Source organism: Oncorhynchus mykiss, chromosome 4, assembly GCF_013265735.2.
Source record: "Oncorhynchus mykiss isolate Arlee chromosome 4, USDA_OmykA_1.1, whole genome shotgun sequence".
In the NCBI taxonomy this organism is placed as follows: domain Eukaryota; kingdom Metazoa; phylum Chordata; class Actinopteri; order Salmoniformes; family Salmonidae; genus Oncorhynchus; species Oncorhynchus mykiss.
This window is the reverse complement of record NC_048568.1, coordinates 25024179-25041197: the sequence shown is the minus strand read 5'-3', so window position 1 is coordinate 25041197 and position 17019 is coordinate 25024179. Positions and strand designations below refer to the sequence as shown.

Below are 17019 nucleotides of genomic sequence, written 5' to 3'. Positions count from 1 at the left end.
ATGTATATTCCATATCTGGCTCCCAAATTTGCCAACGATTGTCACACCCTGACCATAGAGAGTGCTCGGGGTTCTCTATGGTGTCATAGGTCAGAGCGTGACTAGGGGGGTTTTCTAGTTATTTTAGTTCTATTTTGGTGTGTGAGTATGGTTCCCAATTGGAGGCAGCTGAATATCCTTGCCTCTAATTGGGGATCATACCTAGTGTGTTCCTTTTCCCACATGCGAGGTGGGATATTGTTTAGAGTTAGTGCCTATGTGTGCTACGTATTTGCACGTTTGTTAATCTTTGTTGTTTTGAAGTTTCACTGTAATAAATATGTGGAACTTTACTCACTGTCACACCCTGACCATAGTTTGCTTTGTATGTTCTATGTTTTGTTTGGTCAGGGTGTGATCTGACTGGGCTTTCTATGTTGGATGTCTTGTTCGTCTGTTTCTGTGTTTGGGCCTGATATGGTTCTCAATCAGAGGCAGGTGTTAGTCATTGTCTCTGATTGGGAGCCATATTTAGGTAGCCTGTGTTGGGTTTTGTGGGTGTTCCCGTCTTTGTTGCACCAGATAGTGCTGTTTCTGTTTTTCACGTTTCTTATTTTGTATTATACATTGTTCAAGTTATCATCTTTATTAAAGATGTATAAAAATAACCACGCTGCGTTTTGGTCCGCCTCTCCTTCCCAGGAAGAATTCCGTGACACTCACGCTGCGCCTTGGTCCGATTTATTTAAACGACGGACGTGACAACGATTGGGCGCTCATATCGCTGTACTCTGTCTGAAATGGTGTACATGTTCAAGTTTGATTCAATCTTGATTTTGTCGACAGTATCGTCTGGGATCTGTTGCGCTTTAAAGAGGAATTCTTTCACCATACTTTCAGGATCTTCAACCTCATTTTATTTAATACCAGTAACTACCAGATTTTCGCACATGGATCTAGTCTGTATTCCAAGTAAGGCTTCTTTCAGAAACATGTTCTCCTTTTTAAGTTCTTTAATGTCCATTTCAATAGTATTGACTAGCTTTTAGTTTTTCTTTCTCCATTGTAGCAGCTTTTTCGTCACTAATTCTATATTTCTTTACTGACAAGTTCAAGTACACCCAGTTTATACTTGATTGATTTTAGCAGGTTGGTTTTGTTACGGTGCGTGAATGAGGACCCAAAAGCGAATTAACGTAAACAGAGCTTCTTTAATAAGAAAACAAACGTAGGCTCAGATGGACCGGCAGGTTCCGACAGGACAGGACAAGGTTGCAGCAAACATGACGATAGTCTGGTTCAGGCATGAACAACACAAACAAGAATCCGACAAGGACAGGAACAAAAACAGAGAGAGATATAGAGGACTAATCAGAGGGAAAAAGGGAACAGGTGGGAAAAGGGGTGACGAGGTAGTTAGGAGGAGACAAGGAACAGCTGGGGGAAAGAGGGGGAGAAAAGGTAACCTAAAACGACCAGCAGGGGGAGACAGGGTGAAGAGAAAGGACAGAAACAAGACACAACATGACAATACATGACAGGAAATCCTCGATCAGCGCACGGTCCAGCACGTCCCGAGTGGGAACCCAACTCCTCTCCTCAGGACCGTACCCCTCCCAATCTACTAGGTACTGATGACCACGGCCCCGAGGACGCATGTCCAAAATCCTACGGACCCTGTAGATGGGTGCGCCCTCGACAAGGATGGGGGGGGGGGAAGACGAGCGGGGGCGCGAAGAACGGGCTTGATACAGGAGACATGGAAGACCGGGTGGACGCGACGAAGGTATCGCGGAAGAAGAAGTCGAACTGCGACAGGATTAATGACCTGAGAAATACGGAACGGACCAATGAACCGCGGGGTCAACTTGCGAGAAGCCGTCTTAAGGGGAAGGTTCTGAGTGGAGAGCCAAACTCTCTGACCGCGACAATATCTAGGACTCTTAGTTCTACGCTTATTAGCAGCCCTCACAGTCTGCGCCCTATAACGGCAAAGTGCAGACCTGACCCTCTTCCAGGTGCGCTCGCAACGTTGGACAAAAGCCTGAGCGGAGGGGACGCTGGACTCGGCGAACTGAGATGAGAACAGCGGAGGCTGGTACCCGAGGCTACTCTGAAAAGGAGATAGCCCGGTCGCAGACGAAGGAAGCGAGTTGTGGGCGTATTCTGCCCAGGGGAGCTGTTCTGACCAAGACGCAGGGTTGCGAAAAGAAAGACTGCGTAAGATGCGACCAATAGTCTGATTGGCCCGTTCTGCTTGACCGTTAGACTGGGGGTGAAAGCCGGAAGAGAGACTGACGGAAGCCCCAATCAAACGGCAAAACTCCCTCCAAAATTGAGACGTGAATTGCGGACCTCTGTCCGAAACGACGTCTGACGGAAGGCCATGAATTCTGAAAACATTCTCGATGATGATTTGTGCCGTCTCTTTAGCAGAAGGAAGCTTAGCAAGGGGAATAAAATGAGCCGCCTTAGAGAACCTGTCGACAACCGTAAGAATAACAGTCTTCCCCGCTGACGAAGGCAGTCCGGTGACAAAATCTAAGGCGATGTGAGACCACGGTCGAGAGGGAATGGGAAGCGGCCTGAGACGGCCGGCAGGAGGGGAGTTACCGGACTTAGTCTGCGCGCAGACCGAACAAGCAGCCACGAAGCGACGCGTGTCATGCTCCCGGGTGGGCCACCAAAAACGCTGGCGAATGGAAGCAAGCGTACCCCGAACGCCAGGGTGGCCGGCTAACTTGGCAGAGTGAGCCCACTGAAGAACGGCCAGACGAGTAGGAACGGGAACGAAAAGAAGGTTCCTAGGACAAGCGCGCGGCGACGGAGTTTGAGTGAGTGCTTGCTTTACCTGCCTCTCAATTCCCCAGACAGTCAACCCGACAATACGCCCCTCAGGGAGAATCCCCTCGGGGTCAGTGGAGGCTACTGAAGAACTGAAGAGACGAGATAAAGCATCAGGCTTGGTGTTCTTAGAGCCCGGACGATAAGAAATCACGAACTCGAAACGAGCGAAAAACAGCGCCCAGCGCGCCTGACGCGCATTAAGTCGTTTGGCAGAACGGATGTACTCAAGGTTCCTATGGTCAGTCCAAACGACAAAAGGAACGGTCGCCCCCTCCAACCACTGTCGCCATTCGCCTAGGGCTAAGCGGATGGCGAGCAGTTCGCGGTTTCCCACATCATAGTTACGTTCCGACGGCGACAGGCGATGAGAAAAATACGCGCAAGGGTGGACCTTGTCGTCAGAGAGGGAGCGCTGAGAAAGAATGGCTCCCACGCCCACCTCTGACGCGTCAACCTCGACAACGAACTGTCTAGTGACGTCAGGTGTAACAAGGATAGGTGCGGATGTAAAACGATTCTTGAGGAGATCAAAAGCTCCCTGGGCGGAAACGGACCACTTAAAGCACGTCTTGACAGAAGTAAGGGCTGTGAGAGGGGCTGCCACCTGACCGAAATTACGGATGAAACGACGATAGAAGTTCGCGAAGCCGAGAAAGCGCTGCAGCTCGACGCGTGACCTAGGGACGGGCCAATCAATGACAGCTTGGACCTTAGCGGGATCCATCTTAATGCCTTCAGCGGAAATAACAGAACCGAGAAATGTGACGGAGGAGGCATGAAAAGAGCACTTCTCAGCCTTCACAAAAAGACAATTCTCTAAAAGGCGCTGGAGGACACGTCGAACGTGCTGAACATGAATCTGGAGTGACGGTGAAAAAATCAGGATATCGTCAAGGTAAACGAAAACAAAGATGTTCAGCATGTCTCTCAGGACATCATTGACTAATGCCTGAAAGACAGCTGGAGCGTTAGCGAGGCCGAAAGGAAGAACCCGGTATTCAAAGTGCCCTAACGGAGTGTTAAACGCCGTCTTCCACTCGTCCCCCTCCCTGATGCGCACGAGATGGTAAGCGTTACGAAGGTCCAACTTAGTGAAAAACCTGGCTCCCTGCAGGATCTCGAAGGCTGAAGACATAAGAGGAAGCGGATAACGATTCTTCACTGTTATGTCATTCAGCCCTCGATAATCTATGCAGGGGCGCAGGGACCCGTCCTTCTTCTTAACAAAAAAAAACCCCGCTCCGGCGGGAGAGGAGGAGGGGACTATGGTACCGGCGGCAAGAGCTACAGACAAATAATCTTCGAGAGCCTTACGTTCGGGAGCCGACAGAGAGTATAGTCTACCCCGGGGGGGAGTGGTTCCCGGAAGGAGATCAATACTACAATCATACAACCGGTGTGGAGGAAGAGAGGTGGCCCTGGACCGACTGAACACCGTGCGCAGATCGTGATATTCCTCCGGCACCCCTGTCAAATCACCAGGCTCCTCCTGTGAAGAAGAGACAGAGGAAACAGGAGGGATAGCAGACATTAAACATTTCACATGACAAGAGACGTTCCAGGAGAGGATAGAATTACTAGACCAATTAATGGAAGGATTATGACAAACTAGCCAGGGATGGCCCAAAACAACAGGTGTAAAAGGTGAACGAAAAATTAAAAAAGAAATGGTTTCGCTATGATTACCAGAAACAGTGAGGGTTAAAAATAGCGTCTCACGCTGAATCCTGGGGAGAGGACTACCATCCAGGGCGAACAAGGCCGTGGACTCCCTTAACTGTCTGAGAGGAATGTCATGTTCCCGAGCCCAGGTCTCGTCCATAAAACAGCCCTCCGCCCCAGAGTCTATTAAGGCACTGCAGGAAGCTGACGAACCGGTCCAGCGTAGATGGATCGACAAGGTAGTGCAGGATCTTGAAGGAGAGACAGGAGTAGTAGCGCTCACCAGTAGCCCTCCGCTTACTGATGAGCTCTGGCTTTTACTGGACATGAAGTGACAAAATGACCAGCAGAACCGCAATAGAGACAGAGGCGGTTGGTGATTCTCCGTTCCCTCTCCTTAGTCGAGATGCGGATACCTCCCAGCTGCATAGGCTCAGCACCCGAGCCGGCAGAGGAAGATGGTAGTGATGCGGAGAGGGGGGCAACGGAGAACGCGAGCTCCTTTCCACGAGCTCGGTGACGAAGATCAACCCATCGCTCAATGCGAATAGCGAGTTCAATCAAGGAATCCACGCTGGAAGGAACCTCCCGGGAGAGAATCTCATCCTTTACCTCTGCGCGGAGACCCTCCAGAAAACGAGCGAGCAAAGCCGGCTCGTTCCAGCCACTGGAGGCAGCAAGAGTGCGAAACTCAATAGAGTAGTCTGTTATGGATCGATTACCTTGACATAGGGAAGACAGGACCCTGGAAGCCTCCTCCCCAAAAACAGATCGATCAAAAACCCGTATCATCTCCTCCTTAAAGTCCTGATACTGGTTAGTACACTCAGCCCTTGCCTCCCAGATTGCCGTGCCCCACTCACGAGCCCGTCCAATAAGGAGAGATATGACGTAGGCGACACGAGCAGTGCTCCTGGAGTAAGTGTTGGGCTGGAGAGAAAACACAATATCACACTGGGTGAGGAACGAGCGGCATTCAGTGGGCTCCCCAGAGTAACACGGCGGGTTATTGATTCTGGGCTCCGGAGATTCGAAAGCCCTGGAAGTGGCCGGTGGATCGAGGCGGAGATGGTGAACCTGTTCTGTGAGGTTGGAGACTTGGGTGGCCAGGGTCTCAACGGCATGTCGAGCAGCAGACAATTCCTGCTCGTGTCTGCCTAGCATCGCTCCCTGGATCTCGACGGCTGAGTGGAGAGGATCCGAAGTCGCTGGGTCCATTCTTGGTCGGATTCTTCTGTTACGGTGCGTGAATGAGGACCCAAAAGCGAATTAACGTAAACAGAGCTTCTTTAATAAGAAAACAAACGTAGGCTCAGATGGACCGGCAGGTTCCGACAGGACAGGACAAGGTTGCAGCAAACATGACGACAGTCTGGTTCAGGCATGAACAACACAAACAAGAATCCGACAAGGACAGGAACAAAAACAGAGAGAGATATAGAGGACTAATCAGAGGGAAAAAGGGAACAGGTGGGAAAAGGGGTGACGAGGTAGTTAGGAGGAGACAAGGAACAGCTGGGGGAAAGAGGGGGAGAAAAGGTAACCTAAAACGACCAGCAGGGGGAGACAGGGTGAAGAGAAAGGACAGAAACAAGACACAACATGACAATACATGACAGGTTTCCATTCTTACTGTACCAGGTGGTGAAAAGCATAAATCATTGGTGTCTGTCGAGGAATCTCATAGTTTTCTCTTGGAGTTCTGTTATCCTTTTTTCCCCCTTGTTCCACGCCAACATATTTTGGCCTTGACTGTGTTCCTAATGTTTATCAATGAACTTCTGTAGCCTTATATTTTTATCCAGCTTGAATGTTATTGCCTACAAGTAAATGGAAATGCTACTATTTAGTCCGTTTTAGAGAATGAATATTGCGATTTCTCACGAGGCATTCTGCACCACCAACTTCAGTCCAACACACTTTCTCTTCCTCTCTGGCTATTGGCTACTTAGCTTATTTAAGCCTTTTTCAAAATACACATTGCACCTTTAAAAGCTCTTTACCTGACTCGCTTTTCAAAGATGTCTAGAAATGTACACGTTTTGTGCTCTTGTAGGAAGCAACCACTCCCCCATTGCTGACTACAAATGATTTATAACTGGGCTATTAACTCACTAACTAGCAAAGGATATGAACTAAATGCGCACATGTGGCTACATACAACTCTTGCTTTGATCTTAAAACAAAGGCATGTACACAAGAACACAGTCCAGTTGAAAGTAAATGGCACAGATCCATAAATGGCAATGGTTGATTTGCACATTGCTCTAGTGCATCTCTGATTGGTAATGCTACACCGGTTTGTTTAGAGTACAGGCCAGTAGAATCCTACTCCGATGTGTTTTGCCTAAAACAAAATCCATTGCATAGTTAGTTTTGTTTCTGTATGAAAGTGGCTAGCACTGGTTGATTCGATCACAATTGCCACAGTAGAGGGAAGTATTGATAGTGTTGTTAACTAACAGGGAAAACTCTAGAAAGTTGAGTGAAGTTCAATCTTGAGCTTCTCTCCATGGGCTGATATTTCTTCTGTGCTGTGCACGGCGGTATTGGGAGCTGCATGGCATCCTCGGGTTACTGCTTGCCCAAGCACAGGAGCAGCTTAGAGGGAACATTGCCTTTCTGGCAAGCCGACTGGTCCTATCTGGCCAGACAACAGGTCCTATCTGGCCTGCTAACTGGTCTTATCTGGCCAGCCGGCCAACCAGTCATATCTGTCTGGCCAGATAAGACGAAGACTGGGTTGTAGCTCCACTGTGGCTCCACTGTTATTACCTGAGTGATCTGTGAAATTATATTCAACTGATTGCCTTCATTCATAGAACTTCCTCTGCACCTCTCACGATGACTGTGTATCTTGTAAGTCTTTGCAAAATAGATCACTCAGTCAAGTAAGAATCAAATACAACTTAATTAAATATCACATAATGCTTTTGTATTTGAGTGTTATCTCAGTGAACGTTACTACTCGCTAGCACAGTCACATAACAATGTTATTGTCATATCTCTGTGACACTACTCATGTTGCCATGTGAGGGAGGGCGGCTAGCTGATGTTATTGTCATATCTACAGGAAACTTGTTGAAGAGGTTTTTCCTGTTCTCTTGTATTGTTACAGATCTCCTGGTCCAGCCTGATATCTCCATGACTCAATAGGAGGGGTCTCCAGGGGCCACCAGGAGCCTGAGGTGTTCAGGGGCCACAGCTTCACCCTCACTTATTCCACTCAGCCACAGTACCAGGAGGCTCCTTCCTCCTCACGTTCACCAGCTCCAACAGCTCCAATTGTCAATCACTCTGCTGCCTTCCTCTTCCCTGCTGTAAATTACTCCCACCAAAGGAATTACAGCTGTGTTTATGAGAACTGTTTTCTCTCTCAACTTCTACTCTGAGAGTGAGTTCCTCTCCCTCACAGGTAACTGAATTTGAATCAGACATAACTTTTTCATTGACAGATTTCCCACAGATCTATCTGATGATGATCAGTCCCTTCATCAAACGTGCTTCCGCTTGCAGCCTCTCCTCTGCCCACCTTCATCATCAGACATGTTGTAATGCTGCTGATCCTACTGACAGCCATCACTGCCTTCTACCTGTACTTCAAGGTAATTACATTTACTCAGACGTGACAAGTCATTTGAACTAGAAGAGGGGGGGGGGGGGGGCATGGGGAGAGGGAGAATGAGAGGGAGAGGTCTGACTCTTGGTGCCGTGTCTCCCTAGACCACCAGAAGGCAGAGTGAGTGACTCACAGCAAGGTCTGACCAACACAGGAGGAGAAAACAGAATACACAAATACCAAAAAGTCCTATTTTTTTATTTTGTTTTTTTTAATACAACAATCATCTGATCTTTTAAGGAGCTCTTCTGATTGGCTGAGACAGAGTCCAAGCAAAGAGAAAGCATGAAGTATTGACCAATTCCATATCGAGATGCGTCACAAGATGGCGGGTACGCCCGAATGGTTGTCGGACTTAGAGATGGAGTCAGGGGAAGCCATAGAGGACGTTAAGAAGGTGGGAGGAAAAAAGGAAGAAAGTGGAACATAATAAGGGTAAATGGAGTGCTGCGGAAGGAGATTGAACATACCGAGAGTGAGGATGAGTTAACTGCGGTGGCAGGTGTGGTGAAGAACGCTGAGTTTGAGCCTCATTCAGATGGTGATAAATATTTTTTTTCCCCAGTGGGAGTGAGATTTTTGTAGAGAATGGGTCCTTGCCTTCTGGCTGATCTATATGTGGTGTCAGGTTGGTTGGGGAATGTTGGGTCGGTGAAAGTGACTCGAAGTGGAATCGTGTCGATTTTTGCGTTTCTGCCGTCCAGAGGGAGTATGTGCTCTCACAACACACCACTGGGGGACTGTGACTTGCTTTCCTCTCCGGAGCAGGGCACCATTGAAAGCACTGATAACTGGAGTGGCATTAAAGGGGAATTTCACCCTGGGGGAATCTGGCCTTTTTTCATCATATGAGGCATTTCTAGGTCAGTGAAATGTGTTTCAAACATAATTGCCCAGGAGGAATTCTTTGCACACTGAATGATACAACAAAGGCGGCTTCCATTGTATTGATGGGAGGCTTCTTTGAAATGGAGGGGGACACTAACAACACAATCCATTGGGAAAAACTGAAAGTACTGAGCAGACCACAATGGTTTCAAGTGATACCTCTCAACAACACAAATTCGAAGATGACATTCAACCATACGTTTCAACCTGAATATAACGAAGAAGATTTGAAAAAAATAGTTGGATTTAGCTCAAAGCTCAGCTAAAGCTGATGCCAGTACCTAGAGGGCAGATGACAAATAAGGTGTAAGTACGTTATTCTTCCTGGAAGCTACCTAGATAGCTAGCTAACTTGAGTTTATTTACTGAAACCTATATTGTGCATTGCTGGCTAACATACTACTGTGTTACAGTGGGGATACATCTAATTCTAAGTAGGTAGGTAAGTAGATGGCTAGCTAGACTGGCTAAGTTAGCTAAACAACTACAGGTCATATCTAGGCCAAAAAATAGAAGGGGTTTTACAATCAGAGATCTATTGTATCTTGATTGTAAAACCTCTTCTCTTTTCAATTGTAGATATAGCTATTAAACAGCAAGCTATAACGTTACAACCAGCCACCTAAAGGTAGGTTACCAGTAAATGTTAGCACATGACTGGAGTTGGCTGGCTAGTTAGCCTGTGCCAGGCCTCCCGTTTAACTTCTTAGCAAATGTAAATAGTCAGCAACTGTAAATAGTTTTACTAGCTAGCTATGTAACATACTTGACAAGGGGTGACGTTGATTATGACCGTGGATGGATTTCAAAATCACCCTTGAGGGTTATGCCATATTTCTTTCTATGAGGCTATATATTGTTCTAAATGTCATCTCTGTGCCTATGCACATGTATTCATGTTCAACTAGTCTACCCTAATGGTGTTATGCTGGCACAGTTCAACTGTCGTTCAAACCTTGCAATGGATATAATTGATATTTTTTTGTCTTACAGACAATAACGTGTGGTGCCTGGGCTTCTTTCTGGAGTGGATTCTTGGAGTGAAACATAATTAATTGTAGCAGAACTGTGAATTTAGAAAATGCCACGTTATTAAAACAAATGTTTTTCTCATTAAGTAATCCATCAGTGTACCCCACCATCAGTGTACCCCACCATCTTATCTGTTTCTTCTCTCAATGTGTCTCTCAAAGTGTCCACCCCAAAGTGCTGCATGTCATGATGACAGACACCTGTCTTGATCAATAAAATACTTTAAATAGACAAGATGGCGGTGTACACACTGTTGGATTACTTCCAGGAGCAAAATAATTAATTTCTAAAATCAAACCCTGCAACTGGACACAGACATTTTATGAGACTCCTGTTTCTAAGACAGCGTCGCCAAGCTAAGGTTGGTCAAATTCTCTGTGCTACACCAAACAGTACCCATCCTGTAACTCCAATTAATGGATACTAAAAATCTTAGGTTGAATCACATTATCTTTTGTAACAATCTGTAGCTACAGTTCTCTGCACTTTACTACACCTGAGACGCACTGAACTGTACTGCACAGTTCATACAAAAAATACAGTATGTTACTTTTACCATATAACATCCTTGTTGAGTACCCAGTTATTTTTCAGTTAGCATTAAATATTGTAGACTCCGTATTTTAGTTTGACAAATACGCATAATTTGGATATCTCTGAATGGCTAACATCTGTTTGATGCTACATAACCCTGTACGGCTTATATAAATATCTTCTATAAATCTATAAAAGCAGACACATTTTGGGGATTGATCGAAAATATCCATATGAATTGTTTTGGTCCTGTTTCTGCTAAGGGTGGGCTGTGGAAGCCGAGTGCTTGTGGCGAATGCTCTTGTCCCGTCTGAGGTGTACGGCCAGCTAGATAAGACTGCCGAAACCGGTGTAGAGCTTGTAGACCTTAACCACCAACTGTTTGGACCTCTTCCAGAAGATTTGCTGGTACTGCACGTGTCCTGGAAAGACGTGGTTGTGGTGTTACCATTTTACACTTTTTGTGGAAGGGTCGTAGGGCAACACACCTTTGTTGGTAAAGATGTCAACCGATTGGTACCTAAGTGTTTACATAGACTAGTGCACTGTTTAGGGACAATGAGGGACATTGGGAGCTGCTTTGAGAAGAAAGATTAGTCAACAAAGGACTCCAGATAACTTGAGTGTTACAAAGGGAAAAGATAAGAAGAGAAAAGGTGGAGACTAAATTGATTACATGTTCTGGAAGGTACTCTGTGGTCCTCAGGCTACATCTAACCGCCTGTAACCCCATAACACAAAAAAACTACTTACAAATACTACCCAAATCCCGTTTATGCCATGCTTACAGTAAATTGAGCTATAAACATTTTTACCAACTTACCTTCACCTTGTGCAGAGCTTCAGGATGGAAACACATGCTTGTTGAATGAGATTATGTACTACCTCCAATACAACAAAACGCACAACAATACACAATTTAAGCACCCCACTAGTTGTATTGATCGCTATTAGACTGGCTAGCTTAGCACATCTAACATGGACATTTCAATATTTCCAGCTTGCTGTTAGCTAGTTAGCGAGATTGCTAGCCAGCTAAATTGGCGGCAAGATTGTCACACCCTGATCTGTTTCACCTGTCTTTGTGCTTGTCTCCACCCCCTCCAGGTGTCACCCATCTTCCCCATGATCCCCTGTGCATTTATACCTGTGTTCTCTGTTTGTCTGTTGCCAGTTCATGTTGTCTTGTCAAGCCTACCAGCGTGTTTTTCGTACTCCTGTTTCCTTGAGCCCCTGTTTTCTAGTTATCCAATATTTGATAATTCTGCCTGCCCTGCTGAGCCTGCCTGCTGTCCTGTACCTTTTGCCACTGCCTTGGATTACTGACCTCTGCCCGACCCTGAGCCTGCATGCCGCTCTGTACCTTACGGACTCTGCCCTGGACTACCGACCCCTGCCTGCCCTTGACCTGTCCTTTGCTTGCCCCTGTTTTATGTAATAAACCTCCGTAATTCGACCTGTCTGCATCTGGGTCTTTCCTAAGCCGTGATAGAGAGGGAGTTAGCTATATCGACAATTGATTTTTCATAACAGTGTTTTCCAGACAAGAGTAGAATAGATTGAGTTACTCATATTTGCTTAAATTAGCCAGCTTACATTAGCTACCGTTTGTCAAAGTTATAACGAACAGACAAACATGTTTACTTTGCTGAAGGTAGCTACTGTACCAGTCTAGCAATGACTACCAGGACTGTAACATTAGCTAACATATCTAATTTACCTAGTCCAGCTAACATTGTGACATCTAACTGAGAATTGCACCACTTCTCAGCTGTCATTGTTTAGAATTAGCACAGCCAAACAGAACACCACATAGGCATGTTGACAAAAATTAGTGAAAAACAAACATTTTCAAAATAAATGATGAGATGACTATGTGCTGGTCATCTGAACTAATCAATGCCATGAACCAAGCTTGTGGTTCATGGCAAACTGGCTCTCATTAGGATCGCCACAGGAATGGAAGACCCAGAGTTACCTCTGCTGCAGAGGATAAGTTCATTAGAGTTACCAGCCTCAGATATTACAGCCCAAATAAATGTTTCACAAAGTTCAAGTATCAGACACATCTCAACATCAACTGTTCAGAGGAGACTGTGTGAATCAGGCCTTCAATTGCTGCAAAGAAACCACTCAAATTTTGTTTGGACCTGTGTGCAATTGACTAATAAAGTAATCTTAGTGTTTGCTGTAGAGCTGCTGAGCAATGTTAAATGAGTGTTTGTTGTTGGTCTTCCTATTCTAAGAGCTATTCAAAGACATACCAACCACTGATGGTTATTTACATTTAGAGCGAAAACACTTAATACAACCCTAGTATTGTATTAATAAGGAAACAGTCCCCAGCTTGCTAGATATAGAATTCTCTCTAAATAATCTAATTTGAAAATAATAATATTCATACACACCTTTGGGTACAACCCACTGGGCACACACTGGTTGAACCAATGTGGGATAGAAGTTGAATTGTCTGTGCCCAGTGGGAAGGTAGTCTACATCACACTGCAATAACTGTATCAGACATGGACTGGCTAGCTGTCTGGCTGTCTGTCTGGCTGTCAGTTGTTCTGGTATGGAGTAATATATGCTGATCAATGACGGCACATGTTGTTAAATCTACTCTTTAATCTCTCTTATGCACGTTACACTGTTTTAAAGAGTCGATTGGTTGGATGTGACAGCAGATATGATGTGGGCACTGCAGGCTATATACCAAGAGGTTCCCGAGTTCCCTAGTTGGATTTCCGAGTTGGATAACCGTTCAAAACGAGTGCCCAGTTGTCTCGAACGCACTGAAGTTGAAAGTCTGAGTTCCCAGTTGTTTTAAAGGCAGCATTAATGCTCAGAGGGAAACGGCAGGGTATTATTCCCTTTGAGTCAGAAACCAAAAATCCTCCGCAGTGACCCTTGAATTCATTTGGTCACATGACAGCTCAATCAGCTTTTCGATTTCACTTACCGCTATGTCAACTGAGCCAGGATCACAGTCAAACAAATCAAAACAATCAGATTTTGGTTTGGGAAGTAGTAGTGCTCTTCCAAGCGTTGGAGGTGAGCAGTCATCACTCGTGTGGGACACTTACTGATGCTGTTATCTGTTAGAAACATGCACAGCCGAGGGAAGGGGGTGCATGGTTCGCTTTTGAAGACTCTCTCCAATAAGGATTTTTTCATCTGGATGCATGATTTGGTCACATATCTGTAGAATATTTTGTATTTGCCCTGCATGTTTGTGTTCAGTTCGTTGAGTTTCCCAAGTACGTTTATTACAATGGTAAGGAGACACATTTTCTGTTCATTACACAGAAAGTCAATCAAGTCTGTTTTTTTGTGAATGACAACAGCTTCTATCTCAATGCGAAAAATCTTTCAAACACTCCCCCTCGATAACCACCAACCCTTGGAGTGAAAGAGAGCACAGTTATTTTGCCTCCAGTTGCTCTCAGTGTATCATACAATAGAGAGGGAGACACATTCATATCCAGAGTGCAGAGGCCTGTCCGCCGTCTCTTGCTCCCACCCTCTCTCACCCCTGTCTAATCATGGCCCATCTTGTCTCTCCTCTCGTCCAGATTACTGAAATCAATCAGGCGGCTTGTTCAAGAGATCTCCTCTCTGGACTCATACCACTATCACCACCACCACCACCACCACCACCACCACCACACAGATGGGTCTCACTTTTTCTATATTACCCTACTGTGTATCTCTGAACCAACCCACAGATGCATGTTGCTGTTCAAGTCAATAAATACATTTTCAAGTGTGGTAATTCATAACCGTGTAATACTTTTTGACACTTTTATAGTGGCATATTTGTTATGAGAGATGTCATCCTACGTACATCAACAGAACTTCTGATAAACTCTCGAGTTGTGACGCCTTGAGTGTATCTCCCATCAATCTCTCTCCCCGCACAATACATTAAGTAATTGAAAGCTTGATAGAAAGTAGTCAACAGGCTTCAGCTGTAAACTCCAGACAAAGATCTGTGCTCAGCTCACCCACTCTACACCTACGGTGTCTATCTAATTGGAAAGAGGAGGCGACAGAGGCAGCAGGCTTTTAATATAGCCTAAAACGTTGTCTCTTATCGAACGATGCTCTGTTCTGTTTCTATACATCCCTCTCTTAGAGACATATAGTTGTGATTAAAGACCATTCTCAGTTCCCACGACAACCCTCCATTGTGCTTCTGAATACAGTTAAGAAATACAGCAGCATCGGGAATACAATCACTTACAGTGCTGTCTGGGTCTGAAGCATGGGGCTGCATAGGCGGCTGGTCTGGTTACATTCGGTTGTTTATTAAATAAAGAGAGACGGAGTAGAGGCCTGTTCATGATGGTTATATAAGGCCTTGGATCTCCAGAGCTCTTGTTTAAGTGCCCAGGGCTCTGGGCTGTAAAGGGCTGAGGAGCGTCTCCCTCTAATGTGTTTGTGATGTTGTCACAAACTCTCTCTCTCTGTCTCTCTCTTTCGGGGTGGGGGCATTAGATTGGAGGAGCTGGAAGAAGGGCCATTGGTGAGCAGAGAGAGGACGAGAAAGAGAAGTGGCTGTCAGAGCAGGGCACTGAACCAGCCAAACCATTCCTCAGCGCTGGAAAGGAGATCGCTATTAGAGTGAATAAGTGCCAGGTCACTGCTGAACTGTGACAGGCGTGCAGGAGGGCTGAAGTGTTTACTGGCCTTTATAGTCAGGCCCACTCACAGGACGCTCCGGGGTCCTCACAGGGATGACTGTTCAAATTATAAGAGACAGATTTACTACGTGTTTACACTGGGCAAAAGTTCTCACCTGGATTTTTCGGTTGGAAATATATCAAATGTGTCATTCTAAAATGATATATTAAGACTAAGAGAAGGATTGAGACCTCAAATGGAGGTAAGACTAAAGAATTGTTTTTTCATTATTTTTCATCTCTGAAAACAAACTTTGGACTGGTGCAAAAGCTTAATGTTCCTATTGGTAGTTTGGAAGAGAGATGATTTTGGACAGGGAGTGTTCTGAGAGGACTTTGAGTCTTCTTAAACTTCTCAAAGGTCTTAAGGTCTTCTGCTCAGAACAATCATTAATGGCTGAAGTAAACAAATCTATTTTCTTACAGTTCTTGTCAGGGAGCTTCAGTTGGGTGCAAATGATTTTTGGGTACCAAAGACTGACAGGCATGCTTTTATAAAGAAACACAGCGGATATATCTAGCCCTCAAAAAGGGATAGGATAATGTGCCAAAACATTGCATAAGAAACAAGGAAAGGAAAACATGTTTATTGATGTTGAAATGTTTGGGACCGATTGATATTGGTGGAATATCAGAATTGTTTGTACAAGCTGGTAGTAGAATTCTAAGTGTTGTTTTCCATTAGTTTACTCCAATTAGGGGAGGGGTGGTAGGGTGAGGGGGAAATATATATATATATATATATATATATATATATGGGGGATAGGAAATTATGTAGACAATTGCATTGATGGAAGCCACAATCTATCTGTAATATTAAAGCTGATCTGCACCCTAAAATAGTATTTGTGTTATTCCTCCACCATGAAAGAACAACGGGGCCTCCACACTCATGGTTTCATATCCGAACACTGAGCTGAGGTCTCTAGTCATACTCCTTTCATTTGCTGCACATCACTGTTTTAATCTCTCTCTTCCCCCCCATTAGTTAACGAGTTCAAACACAGCCTCTCTCTTGGCAAAATTGCAATATTTGTTTTGCGTCACAGCCCTTTCTTTTCTGAGTGTGCCAAAGCGTAAAGGCTTTATCGGCTTCTACGATCACATGGGTCCTACGGCCCATTGTGTGAGGAAGATGTGCCATTTATCGTGCCCGCTGAAGCATGGCACCAAACACATTCTAATTTTCTGCCTGTGGCGATGCCAAACTAAATTAACCGCAAATACACAAAACAAGACAGTCATCAGCCGAGCCATTTTCTAAAGCAACCAGCGTTCTTGTGTTTCCTCTTTGTGGCTCTGCTCATCACTAATATGCTTTATAAATCATGGTTGTTTTCAGAATACACTTTGAGAACAGAGAGTGAAGTACACCAGAGATAGAGAGGAAAGAAGGAGTGAGAGAAGGACTTAAAAGGAGAGAGCCAAGATAGGGAGAGTGAAAAGAAGAAGAGAGGATGAGGGGACGTTAAGGGTAAGGAGAGGTTAGAGAGGATGAGGGGATGTTGAGTGAAGAGGAAGGAGAGGTTACAGAGGATGAGGGGATGTTGAGTGAAGAGGAAGGAGAGGTTACAGAGGATGAGGGGATGTGAAGGGGAAAGAGAGGTTAGAGAGGATGAGGGGATGTTAAGAGTGAAGAGGAAGGAGAGGTTACAGAGGATGAGGGGGTGTGAAGGGGAAAGAGAGGATGAGGGGATGTTAAGAGTGAAGAGGAAGGAGAGGTTACAGAGGATGAGGGGATGTGAAGGGGAAAGAGAGGTTAGAGAGGATGAGGGG

The 17019-nt window shown here is 45.3% G+C and overlaps 1 long non-coding RNA gene across 1 annotated transcript in view; it reads left to right on the top strand.

Annotated features, from left to right (window-relative positions):
- LOC118964454 overlaps positions 1–12587 on the top strand; it is a 32100-nt gene extending 19513 nt beyond the window's left edge. The window contains exons 2-4 of the long non-coding RNA XR_005051501.1: positions 7607–7903; positions 8005–8093; positions 9989–12587. This is a non-coding gene — a long non-coding RNA (uncharacterized LOC118964454). The remainder of the gene's footprint in view (positions 1–7606; positions 7904–8004; positions 8094–9988) is intronic.
- Positions 12588–17019: the final 4432 nt, after the last annotated feature.